General features: G+C 46.9%; 1 protein-coding gene across 4 annotated transcripts in view; it reads left to right on the top strand.

The window, feature by feature from the left end:
• The window catches only part of CPEB2 (cytoplasmic polyadenylation element binding protein 2), a 167,940-nt gene that overhangs the window by 28,009 nt on the left and 127,058 nt on the right, over nucleotides 1-12,873 (top strand). The gene's annotated exons all lie outside the window — the stretch shown is intronic.

The following is a 12,873-nucleotide window of genomic DNA, read 5'->3' as shown; positions in this document are numbered from 1 at the left end:
CGTTTTAGGCTACAGTGAGGACTGCCTGGCCAGCTTCCAGCAAGAAAGAAAGCCAGGTGTATAAGCTTGATCCTGTACTGCAGAGGGAATGTGTGACTACAGGATTCGGGAGTGGTGCATAAACGCTCCCAGCATGTGAAAGAGCACCCACCCAGGCTCTCAACAAGCTACTGGATCCCCATTGTCGTTGTAAGTGTAGCCTTCACGGAGGGATGCAAGGGAGACAAGAGCGTGAGCAGCGCCCCACAACTTGGTGGGATGAATTGAAGTTTGTGAGTGACCAGAAAATAGAATAGAGGTTTCAGTCTGTTTATCCAGGATCTGAGTCATGGGTTAACACTCTGGCAAGTGCTTCCCCTGAACCCACCTAGCCAAGCACATATCCAGTGAATCCAGGCACTGATGTGCAGAGAAAGATAGAGAGGCTGTTGATGAGCTGCCCTTGTTGGGCGTTTCCAGCTCACTGCAGGAAGGCAAGTTCTGTAATTGCCGGTGACAAGGCAAGGCAGCCAAGGGTTGCCGAATGATCAGTTAATGAGGCAGTCTGCGCGGTCCCTCCCTCCGTTCGTTAAGAATTGCAGCAAAGTGGTACCAACAGGGCTGATGATCCCGACCTCCCAGGGAATCCAGCAGCACTCTGGACCTGGAGGAAGAGGGAGCTGCACAGCTGGGCCGTCCGCCCTGTTAGCTCAATGCGAGGGATCAAGCTGGCTGCCCCTCTGCGCCCCTCTCAGCAGTCTGGGGGACCAGAAGGCCCTGACCCCAACTCGGTCCCCCCATTCAGGGCAGTGACTGCTGAAGCGCGGCGCGCGCCCAAGCGCTCTTTGGGCGCGATGTGCGGGTGGGGGGCAGCTAAAGCAGCAATTCAGCACCTGACAATGGCGTAGGCGCGGCCCCCGCTCACCTTCATTCCAGGCCGTACCACGCAGCCAAGTGAAGAGGCATATGGCCTCCTGACAAAGGGTCCACGACCCCCCTATCTAGTTTGTTGTACTATCACATGGCGATAGTATTGTCTGTAAACACCTGAACTAGCCTCCCTTTGAGAGATAGTAAGAAGGTGTTCAGTGCCAATGGATCACACGAAGCTCCAGCAATTTGATGTGGAGCCTGGCTACTTCCGGAGACCAGAGACTTCTGAGTTCCACCTCTCCCAGAAAACCACCCCACCCCACCACGGTGAGATCTGGTTAGGGAAGGGAGAGGCGTCTGATTTGACCCTATCATGGTTTACCAACCACCACTGCAGTTCTTTTGAAGTTCTGTCTGAGACGAGGACAAGGTCTGAGATTTCCTTGTTGCTGCGCCCATTGGAACTTCTAGTGCCACTGCAGAATCTGCATGTGCCATCTGGCATGATTCACCAGCAGGATGCATGGTGCCAACAGCCTCAGAATCCGTTTCACTGAAATCCAGGACAGACGCTGAAACATGGGTATCCTAGCCTGAATATCCTGGACTCACTGCTCTGGAGGATAGGCCCGAAACTGCACCGTGTCCAGAACGGCTCAGATGAAAGGGAGTGTCTGAGAGGGAGTCTGGTGTGACTTTGGCACACTGATCATGAACCCCAGTGAATGCAGGAGGTTTGCAGTCGTCAGGAGATGGGAGACGACTGCCTGGGAGCGAGCCCGCCTTCCAAAACTAGTTTTCAAGATAGGGGAACACTGGAACCCCTGATCTCCGCAGAGGAGCTTCAACCACCGCCATCAACTTGATGAACCCCCAAGGGGCACGAGTGAGGCCGAAGGGGAGATCCGTAAACAAAGTGCTAGTAGCCCACCATAAATTACAGGTAGCAGCAATGGGCAGGCAGAAGGGGGATATGGAAATAGGTGTCCTGCAAGTCCAACATTACCATTTAGTCTCCTGGGTCCAGGGAAGACCGAACCTGAGCAAGAGTGAGCAACTTTAACTTCTATTTTCTGAGGAAGCAGTTGAGGGCTCTGAGGTCAAGAATAGGACAAAGGCCTGTCCTTTTTGTGGAACAGAAAATAGCGGGAATAGCAATCGCATGTTGGCCCGGAACACACACTGTAGCTTCCTTGACCAAGAGAGTCTCTTGACTGCCTCTCAAAGCAAAGCCAAGTGATCCTCTGTCATCTGATTGTATGTTAGAGGCTTCGAGGGAGGGGTAGTCTCGAAGGGGAGAGACTAGCCACTTCAGACTATCTGCAAAATCCATTTGTCCAAGTCGATATCCCTCCAGTGGTGACTGTGATGGCTTATCCTGCCACCAACTGGAAGCCCATGATCTGGGAGGGTCGGCCTAGGAAGGCTTGGAGGCGGGGGTTGTGGCTTGATATGACTTCTGGCCGCCCGACATTGGGTCTGGGCGATCCATGCCCATGGCCGCGTAGAGGTTGCAGAACTTGTGCTTCTCTCTGGCTAGGGTAGGGCTGGCGCGGCTTGAAACCCCTTCTGTAGCCATGAAATAAGCGTAAAGTTGATGCAGCACAGGATGAGACTGAGACCTCATGGATTTACCAATAACCCACGACTCCTTGAAGTGCTCTAGTGCTGTGTCTGCCTATCTCCAAAGAGGCAAGAGCCATCAAAGGGCCTTTCCATAAGGTTGGCTTGGACATCCCGAGAGAAGCTAGACTTTTTCAGCCAGGAATGGTGCCTAACGGCCATAGACCAGAAAATCACTCTGCCCAGCGAGTCAGTTGTGTCCAGGCCACAGTGCATGGAAAACTTTGCTGCATCTCTCCCGTCTACAACAGCTTGTAAGAGGACAGCCTGGGCCTCCTCCAGGACTTGTGGCAACACTAGTGCAACAGTCTCCCACATTACATTGGAGTAACAGCCCAAATAGGCATGCTGTGTTATCGACCACAATGCTAGGCTGGTGTAAGAGAAGATTTTCTTGCCAAAGCTATCCAGTGTTTTGGATTTTGTATCCGGGGGTGCTAAAGGGACCGTGCCACCGGAAGTAGAGGCTTGGGCCACCAACCTCTCGGTGGCTGCGCGGGGGCTCTGATGAGAGGAAAGCTGGGTTGCCTGGCAGTGGTGGTGGAGGATGGTGCTATTCACAGGAGCCCCTGTACTGGACTTGGACCAGGTGCTCAGAAGAACGTATGTTAAGGCCTCATTAATTGGCAACAAGGTTTCCTTAGTTGTGACACCAGGTTGCAGGACCTCTGTCAAGACATTGGTCTTGACCGCTACAGTAGGAAGCTGCCGGTCCAAGATCTAGGCACCACCATAGCGAAGGAAGCCCCCTTCTCTGTAGCCAGGTTAGGAGGAGAAAGTATGCCAAGCTCAGGAGCGGTATCCAAGACACTGGCATCACACAGTTACTCGTACCAGTCCATTTCCTCTGCATAAAGTGGGAATTCTATGGGGTCCTGCTGCCCCTCCCAATCCTAGCCCCTCTGACTAAGGCTGAGCATACGACATAGACTCCAAGGCTCCGTCGGCGTTGGTGGACGCGTGGCTGTCTCCATGCCTTATTGAATTAGGATGGAGGTGGCCCTGCAGCTGGGCACCAGTGACGTTGATGGTTTCTGCGTCGGATGCGGCGTTGGGGAAGGTTGAGTGAGTACAATCTGCTTAGGTCAGGATCTGGGAACTGATCCCTGAGCTGACCTCACTGAACCCAGAGGCGATACTTCACCTGAGTCTGCGGGACCCAAAGGCGCTGGCAGGGTCATGCCACCCAAATATGGCGCACATGGCGTCCTAAAACTAATTTAACTGGGTGGGGTCGCTCCTATCTCAGGAAAGGGAGGGGAACACTGAGCCGACCCATGCACCCGCTCTTCGGAGCGGGGCCTTGAACGATGAGCCTCCTCCGTCTCGGCTGGTGACAGACGGGCCGATGACGAAGCATGCTTCGACTTATGTTTTTTATGATGCTTCTTACCGGACCCTTTCGAAGATTTGGAATGGGAGGATGAAGATTTGGATCCCCCTAAGCGCTGCTCGAATCTTCTTTCGACCCTGAGTGGGGAAATTTCCGAGGCACCTGATGCAAGGCCGCAAGCAGCTTTAGGGTCTGTTCCCTCCAAGCTTTTGGCGCCATGACTCGGCAGTCGGAGCATGACTTCGGTTTGTGGTCGTGCTCCGGGCATCAAAGACACACAAGGTAGAGTTCCGTATCCGACTTGGCACGGTTACAGTCTACGCACGGTTTGACCCCGAGGTCTTTTTGGACATCCTACACACCATAAAAACATAAGTATCAAAATGCCATTTCAAAAAGCGGGGTTTCTGAAGCTACTATTTATTGGAAGAAATTTGTAGCATCTCTCCTCAAGGAGCAGCATTCAACCTCACCTTTTGGGCTTAAACGCTTGATTACATCTCTATGTTGTCTTGGATGAACATCTTATGAAACTAGGAGAAGTCTCCACTATTTTGTGATATAGGACTCTGATCTCTGTATTCCCAGTTTCTTCTGCTGCTTTGAGTGGTCCTCTATTCATTAAATCATGGTATCCGTCTTAACTGAATTGCTGTAGTTCATTCCCCTGTTTCGTTGAAGCCATATTTATGGTTTGGTTATCAGGTGTACCTAAAGAACACAGGATTTGTTTGATTATTGGGTTTTTATATTCCCCTTCACACAAATGTAAGTTTCATCAATATAATATAGTTTGCTTAGTCCTTTCTTTAAACTAGTACAGGCCATTCTTTAAAAAGCTTACTCCCTTCCACTTGGCATGTAAATTAAAGCTACAGTTGAAAAAGCCCAATTCCACTCGTATCTCCTGCCTTCCATTGGTAGTTATGACTTGCATAATATCTTGGCTGATATTTGAAAAAATCTTAAGATATAAGTCAAATTCGGTTTAGTCCTGGATTGGGACTAAGAACTAACTGGTTGCCTTTTTGAGTGATCTTAGATTGGACTTGGACAAGGGACACCACTTAACTTATTTTATGTGACCTGCCTGCTGTATTGGATATGGTAGACTAATGGATTGAGGTGGTGGGTCGGCACAGGACCGTTAGATAATGGTTTTCCTCATTTCACACAGGAGGAAATCTGTCCAAAATTCTTCCCAAGTGGCAATGCAAATAACTTGCAGGTAAGTGGTAGTTTTTGGCACGATTTTAAAAACCTTAAGCTAGCTTTGCAAATCAATTCAGTCTAGTGTGCGTGCTTTTTGAATTCTATTTTTTTATTTTATTTTTTTAAATGAGGTTTCTCATAGAAAATTCTCCTGTTTATTCGTCACACCTGAAAGCACTTGTGGTTTTGCTAATTCATGTTTTCTCGGTGTTTCGCCCTCTTATGTTTAAAAGATGCAGGGGATTTATAATAGATTGATGCAACTTGGGCACAGCTTTTGATTTGATGCAGTCTCGGAGTTCTAGGAAAGGATTTGTTGGATTATACTTTCAAAGTTAGTTCAATTTAAGGTGCTCGGTTTCTTTTCTTACGCCTTCTGAGCCTGGTCCCCCTCTCTACAAAATCTACTTCCTTGAATTGCCTTACTGCTCTCTTCGGTCCAGTACCTTGCCCCTGTTTGGGTGTACCTCAGTTTGCGACTTCTGGCTCTCCCTTGGTGTTTTACAGGTGCTCTAATTATATAGAACTTTCTCCTTCACATTTACTAGATGGAAAACGATCACTTGCTTCAGAAAGCAGGCAAAACTCACCTCTTCTGCATAATTCCATTCTTGTTGGTTATCCTTTTTACATCATGATGCCCTTGAATGACCGTATGTGCTTTACAAGCTCCCATTCATTAGTTCTCTAATACCCAGATGCCATCAAATATATTTTTTTTCTTATTCAATTGGCTACCTTAGACAAGATGAACTTAGTAGTTCATCTTATCTAAGGTATCTGATTTTAAAGTTCGTCAGTTCAATTTTCTATATTGATGTAAAATTACTTCAGAATTTTATTCTTACTAGTGTCTAATGCTCTATTGGTTAATCTCCTTGAAATATTTACTTGACACTTTGAGATTGAGGTGAGGGCTTTATCTCATTCTTGCTTCAAGACCTCTGGTCCCAATTTACTTTCCATGTCAGTCTTGCATTATAAGAATGCATTTGATACATTTTGTTAATAACTTCATTTAAAAATATAGCCTCGAACCTGGGTTTTCTAACTCTCTGGCTAAAGTGCAGGCTCAATGCCAACTTAACTGGAACCAGAAAACCGGGTGGACCGTAGCCCACAAACCACCTAAGCACTACATGAGGATGGTGCATTCTGGGTAACCATCAGTCCTGTAAGACTTCCTAAACATAAGAATAACATTCATGACTTTCTAGTCGATGAAAGACCCAATGCCATGTTTCTTACGGAAACCTGGCTTCACGAGAGCTCGGGGCCGGATATAGCCATGGCTATCCCCGATGACTATGTAATGATTAGGAAGGATAGAGATATTGGTAAAGGAGGCGGTATTGCGATAATTTTTAAATCCAATTATACCTGCACATTTGATGCCTTTCCTTTGCTCGGATGTGAAGCTGGACATTTCAAGTTAGCAATTAGCCCCCAGTTCACTTTGTCAGGTCTCCTGATTTATCACCCTCCTCGGAATTCTCATGCCTGGACGACGTCCTTTGCAGAAACCATTTCTTCACTATCTTTGAAGGCTGCCAATTTCACCATCCTTGGCGATTTGAGCCTTCATTTTGATGACGCTCAATGCAATGTTAGTAAACTGTTTTTATCTGAGCTGGAAGCTCTTAACATCTTGTTATGTAATTCAGGGCCAACACATTCTGCAGGGCATTTATTGGACCCTGTCCTCTCTAACCTCCCGTATGAATGTTCACCCTCTGCCTGTCCCTTGGAATGGTCTGACCACTATGCTGTATATTTTTCTCTGTCCCGGACTAAAATCAGGACTAGTGGTAATAGCAGTAAGGATGAGTTCATACGTCGGAGTAAACTTGACATAACTAATTTTAACTTGCATCTGACGGATACCCTACCGAACGTTGATACGTCTATCTTTGTTGAACATCGCAGTATTCAAATGGTTGAGCACTGCTGTTGACAAGTTTCTCCCCTTGACACTTAAGAACTCCCCATCTCATCGTCCTCCTGCACCCTGGTTCACGATTTAAAGCGTATGAGATCTTTAAAAGGAAATGGAGACGTTCTTACTCCGCTTCCCGTAAAGTGGCCTACAAGGAAGCCCTCAGAGACTATCATAATCAATGCAAAATGGCCAGAGCTGCCTATGTTGCCAACACTGTCACGATCGCCCAAAACTGCCACCGCACTCTTTTTTTCTGTGGTGAAAAAACTAACAGGAGCAGATTTGGTACCTGCTCCTCCTGCCTTAGATGAGGCTAAATGCAATTCATTTGCAGAATTTTTCATAGCAAAAGTGTAACATATCTACGACTCATTGAGTCCCTCTAATCCTGATGATGCGTTATTGCCAGGGCCAGTATTGACCCTAGATAATTTGCCTTCTCTGACGGCCAAATTTAGACTGGTCACCTTTTGACGATGTCTCCTCCTCCTGCTTGAACAGCATTAAATCTGGCTCCCCACGCGACCCGGCACCGGTCATAATTTCAAAACAACTCGACCTTGGTTCACGTCGTGTGTTAATGCAACTTCTTAATTCCTCTCTAGCTGAGTCACATGTTCCACAGGAGTTGAAGCATGCTATGATTATCCCCTTATTGAAAAAGGCTGGAGCAGATGTTGCCAACTTATCTAACTTCAGGCCTATTTCATTGCTTCCTGCTCTTTCAAAGACCCTGGAAAGACATATTAATACGCAATTAACCCACCTTGTTGAGAGCTCGGGATTTTTACACTCCTCTCAGTCAGGCTTTAGAGCACATCATTCCACCGAAACCACACTTCTAGGAGTTACCGAGAGTCTGCGACACAGTGTCGATCACGGAGAAACATCTGCTCTCATTCTTCTTGATTTGAGCGCTGCGTTTGACACTGTGTCTCATTCCATCCTCCTTGCGACTCTTCGGTCCCTGGGAGTGGAGGGCTCTGCCCTAGCCTGGATAGCCTCTTTTCTAAGTGGCCGTACTTTTCAGGTCTTTTCTGCCTCTGCCTCCTCTATAGTTTGTCCGTCGGCGCACAGCGTCCCCCAGGGGTCTATACTTGGTCCTTTACTATTCAATATTTATGTGAGACCCCTGGCCACTATTGTGGAGGAAGCCGGTCTCACTTTATATTCCTACACTGACGACACTCAAATTATATTTTTCCCTTTCTAACAAGGAGTGCAATGAAATATCAGCTTTGAAAGCAGATCTGACTCGAGTCTCCGAGTGGATGGAGAGCAATTTCCTGAAATTAAACGGTGACAAGACCGAGGTTGTGATACTGGGCAAGGGAAAGAATCTATGGGGCCCCCACCATTGGCCCAACGATATGGGACCTACCCCTCAGCCCGCTACTGTAGTATGCAATCTCGGGTTTCTCATTGATGATAAACTCACAATGAGACAGCAGGCCGTGAAGGTGGCCTCTATTTGTTTTGCCACTTTGAGATGGCTTCAAAAAATCTTGTGGATGTTTCCCCCTTCCACACAGAGAACTGTAGTCCAGGCATTGGTTGTTTCACGCCTGGACTATTGCAATGTTCTCTATCTTGGAGCCGATCTGACAACGATAAAGAAACTTCAAGTAGTCCAGAATATGGCTGCCCGATTCCTTCGCAATGTCCATAGGAGAACATCTGCCTCTCTTGCACTTTGTGACCTTCACTGGCTCAAAATTCCGAGCTGAATTAAATTCAAAGCCCTTTGTCACGTTTTTAAGATCAAACAAGGCTCAGCCCCTAAATATCTTCAGGGCCTAGTTCAGGCCTACAAGCCGAGTAGCAATCTGCGATCTTATGGGAATGGTGACTTTTCCGTTCACAGATTAAGGCTAGCAAAAATGGGAGGCCGCTCTTTTTCCCATCTAGGTCCTAAATTCTGGAATGCTCTACCTGTGACCTTGAAGACGGAAACCAATCTTTTTCGTTTTCGTAAGTGACTTAAAACTTGGCATTTTCAGCAGTGATTAGAGGCTACTTACCAGTAAATTCAGTCTGTTAGTTCTTCTTCTTTAGTCTGTCCCTTGGCGCCGGGAAACCCACTGCGGGTAGCTGTGCACATTATAAGTTTAAATAAATAAATAAAAAGACTTCACAGGATTGTTTGTTAGTAGGTTCCAAAGCTCTTATGAATAGACACACAAGAATGCACAAGGCTACTTTGTATAACTTTATTAAAATCCTCTTTCTATTCTAGTGCATGAAATATAGTTTTAGCTTTAAAAATGAACAAAACCAAGGCAATAAAAACCAGCAGAATATTGAGGATTACAACAGTGAGTCAAACTTTCTTTTCCTGCAAGATAATTTACCTCTATCCACCAACCCGTTCAAGCCTCTAGCTCAGCTGCTTTACACCCTGTTGCAAGTTACTATGGTGGCCTATCGCCATCATACTTTAATAGAACTGAAGTGTTGTCCTTGTGAAGAAGATCATTGTCTATCTCTGCTCTGTAGCTATGGTGTCACAGTGAGATGCCTGCCTGTGACCTTCACTGAAAGTGTTGTTAACTTCGCTTACTCTATCGCATTCTCACAGGAAGTCGAATATTTTCTCTTATTTCTATGTGTCTGTAATCAGTGTATATTCACATTTCACACTAGTTTGAAACTGTTGGTCTTGCATCAGTTGAAGTCAAATACAAGAATGACATATTAACCTTGTTGCACCTTCACATACATCTATAAAGCATTATCAACCATATGAATACATATATGAATTCTTGTTGAACTATCATGGTATACGTGTGCAAAGCATACTAAATTAATCATGCGTTTATAAATTAGAAATGTGCATTCAAAATAACATGAATTTCAATAAGGGATACTTACACTGAAAAATGTCACGATTAAGTACTCCCTGGAATGATAGTGAAGCAAGTCTAATTAATATCTATCTATCTATCTATATGTCTGTGCGCTTTCAGAAATACAACGGCAAGGTGAAATGCCGTGTCGTTAATTAAACTCTGGGGCTTTAAGGGTGTGGAATTTAATAATATATCTACTTGGCCATGGGACACGCTGCGTCATAAATCTACTTATTCTATAAAAATGTCCACGTGTCCCTTTGGAGCCACATAGTGCGGCTAGAAATTGACAGCAATCCCATTATTTAAGAGCTCTGATAATGCCTTTCTCTGATTTATGCCAAGGGTAATACTACAGTAGGGTTTGAATATTCGGAATTCCATTATGTTGCCACCTTCCTTCCAATATACGTACTGGGGCTAGAGGTTGGAGCAAGCAATAATTCCGTGGTCGGATTGCTATCGATTTTCACCAGCTCTTCTCTAATCTTTTGCCATCCTGAGAAAGTTTGAAAACTTACTCCTGACAAGGGCAGAAGTAAAACTTTTTCCAGGGTTGGGGAAAAATGGTTAGAAGGAAAGTGAACTTGAAAACACTAAACAAATGTTTGCCTGCGCAAATCTTACACATACTTATTTGTCCGTGCTAAAATGCAGTTCGCAAATATTTTCTAGGAGTAAGATTTCCTGGCCTACTAATGTAAATACTTGTGAGTTTATGAAAGCACTATGCACTAGATATGCACTAATGCAATGACACCTACAATGGGTGCATTTTTGTGACTTTCTTCAAGAATTGGGACCCTAATTGGGGTTGGCATTAGCAAGACCTTTTTGTTTTGTATAACAATTCGACCCCCCTCTCCATTTATCAGTGGGCTACACTGTTAGTGACCGCATTCTGGCCTTTCACAAGGAGAAGATCAGCACACAAGGTTGTTTTGCTCCGTGCTAGGGACTGTGGCAATGTGTGTGTGTGTGTGTTTTTTTTTTTTTTTAAACCGATTTATTTTCAACATTAATTTATGGACTCGAATATTACCTTAACAATGCCTTTGTCTGATCCATAATGTGGTTCTGTAAACTGGCAGCCAAAGGGTTTGTGCTGCAGTGGGGTTAGGGCTACTTATCCCAGGGATACATTAAACAGTTTGTTGTCCTTGGCCCCAAACAATATTTTCTGGGCATCGGGCTATTTGAATTCCACACTCCTGCAGTTTGGTGCAAAAACCAGGAATAATCCATAAGGGATTAAAACTAAATGCTGACTGAAGATTTCTATACAGACAAACCGCAGTTGCTTCTGATTGGAAGACTCTTGTTTTACAGAGCTTGTATCATTATAACAGATTGAAACTTGCATTACCCCAAAGGAAATGCACATACTGAGGCGATGAAAGTCCCACTTGTAAATAGGAAAATCAGAAATGTTGAAACTTAAGTGCAGTGATACTCTGACTCGCCAACTGTCTGAAATCAAGATGCAATAGAATATTGAAGTTGTGACATTGGAGATGATTACGGCATTGGCAAAAGAGCAACTGTAGCTGTTAAAGCATTTTATGACGTGACACTGAAGGTGTTGGAAAATTGTGATGGGTGATGCTAGTTGTGGTTGATACACGACCTAGTATGCAATAGATCTGCAAAATGCATAGGGGATTGGGTTGTGTAGAAATTGCTGGATCTCAGATGCTAAGCAGGCAGTTTGAAGTGCAGACTTAATCTCAGTGGTTAAAGGTATCTCTTCAATCAATCAATCAATCAATCATAGGCATTTATAGAGCGCTCTACTTACCCGAAGGGTCTCAAGGCGCTGGGGGAGGGGGGGGGGGGGGGCTGCTGCTGCTACCCGAACAGCCAGGTCTTGAGCTTCTTCCTGAAGGCGAGGTGGTCTTGGGTCAGGCGCAGGTCGGGAGGGAGGGAGTTCCAGGTCTTGGCAGCCAGGTAGGAGAAGGACCTTCCTCCTGTTGTCGTTCTTCGGATGCGGGGGACGGCGGCGAGGGCGTGACTGGTTGATAGGAGGTGTCGTTTGGGAGCGTAGAAGTTGATGCAGTTGTTGAGGTAGCTCGGGCCTTGGTCGTGAAGAGCTTTGTGTGCGTGGGTAAGGAGACGGAAGGTGATTCTCTTGTTGACCGGGAGCCAGTGCAGGTCTTTTAGGTGTCCAGAGATGTGGCTGTGTCGTGGGATGTCGAGGATGAGTCTGGCTGAGGCGTTCTGGATCCGTTAGAGTCTCTTCTGGAGCTTGGCGGTGGTTCCGGCGTAGAGGGCGTTGCCGTAGTCCAGTCGGCTGGTGACGAGTGCCTGGGTGACAGTCTTCCTGGTCTCGGTGGGGATCCACCGGAAGATCTTCCGTAGCAAGCGCAGGGTGTTAAAGCATGACGAGGAGACGGCGTTGACTTGCTTGGTCATGGAGAAGGAGGAGTCCAGGATGAAGCCCAGGTTGCGTGCGTGGTCTGTCGGTTTGGGTGCGGTGCCCAGGGCGGGGGGCCACCAGGAGTCGTCCCAGGCGGAGGGCGAGGATCCCAGGATGAGGACTTCCGTCTTGTCCGAGTTCAGCTTCAGGCGGCTGGTCGACATCCACTCGGCTACCTCTTTCATTCCTTCGTGAAGGTTGGCTCTGGCGGCGGCGGGGTTGTTGGTCAGGGAGAGGATGAGCTGGGTATCGTCGGCGTAGGAGATGATGTTGAGGTTGTGTTGGCGTGCGATGGCCGCGAGGGGGCTCATGTAGACGTTGAAGAGGGTTGGGCTCAGCGAGGATCCTTGGGGGACGCCGCAGATGACTTCGGTGGCCTCTGACTTGTACGGTGGTAGACGGACTCTCTGTGTTCTTCCGTCGAGGAAGGAGATGATCCATTCCAGCGCCTTCTCCTGGATTCCAACGTTGCTGAGGCGCTGCACTAGGGTGCGGTGGCAGACGGTGTCGAAGGCCGCGGAGAGGTCTAGTAGGATGAGGGCCGCTGTATCTCCGTTGTCCATCAGGGTTCGGATGTCATCGGTGGCAGCGATGAGGGCGGTCTCGGTGCTGTGGTTGGCTCGGAAGCCAGACTGTGAGGGGTCGAGGG

Source organism: Lissotriton vulgaris, chromosome 3_2 (genome assembly GCF_964263255.1).
Source record: "Lissotriton vulgaris chromosome 3_2, aLisVul1.2, whole genome shotgun sequence".
Lineage (NCBI taxonomy): Eukaryota > Metazoa > Chordata > Amphibia > Caudata > Salamandridae > Lissotriton > Lissotriton vulgaris.
The sequence above is the reverse complement of the archived record's forward strand: the minus strand, read 5'-3'. Positions and strand labels throughout refer to the sequence as shown.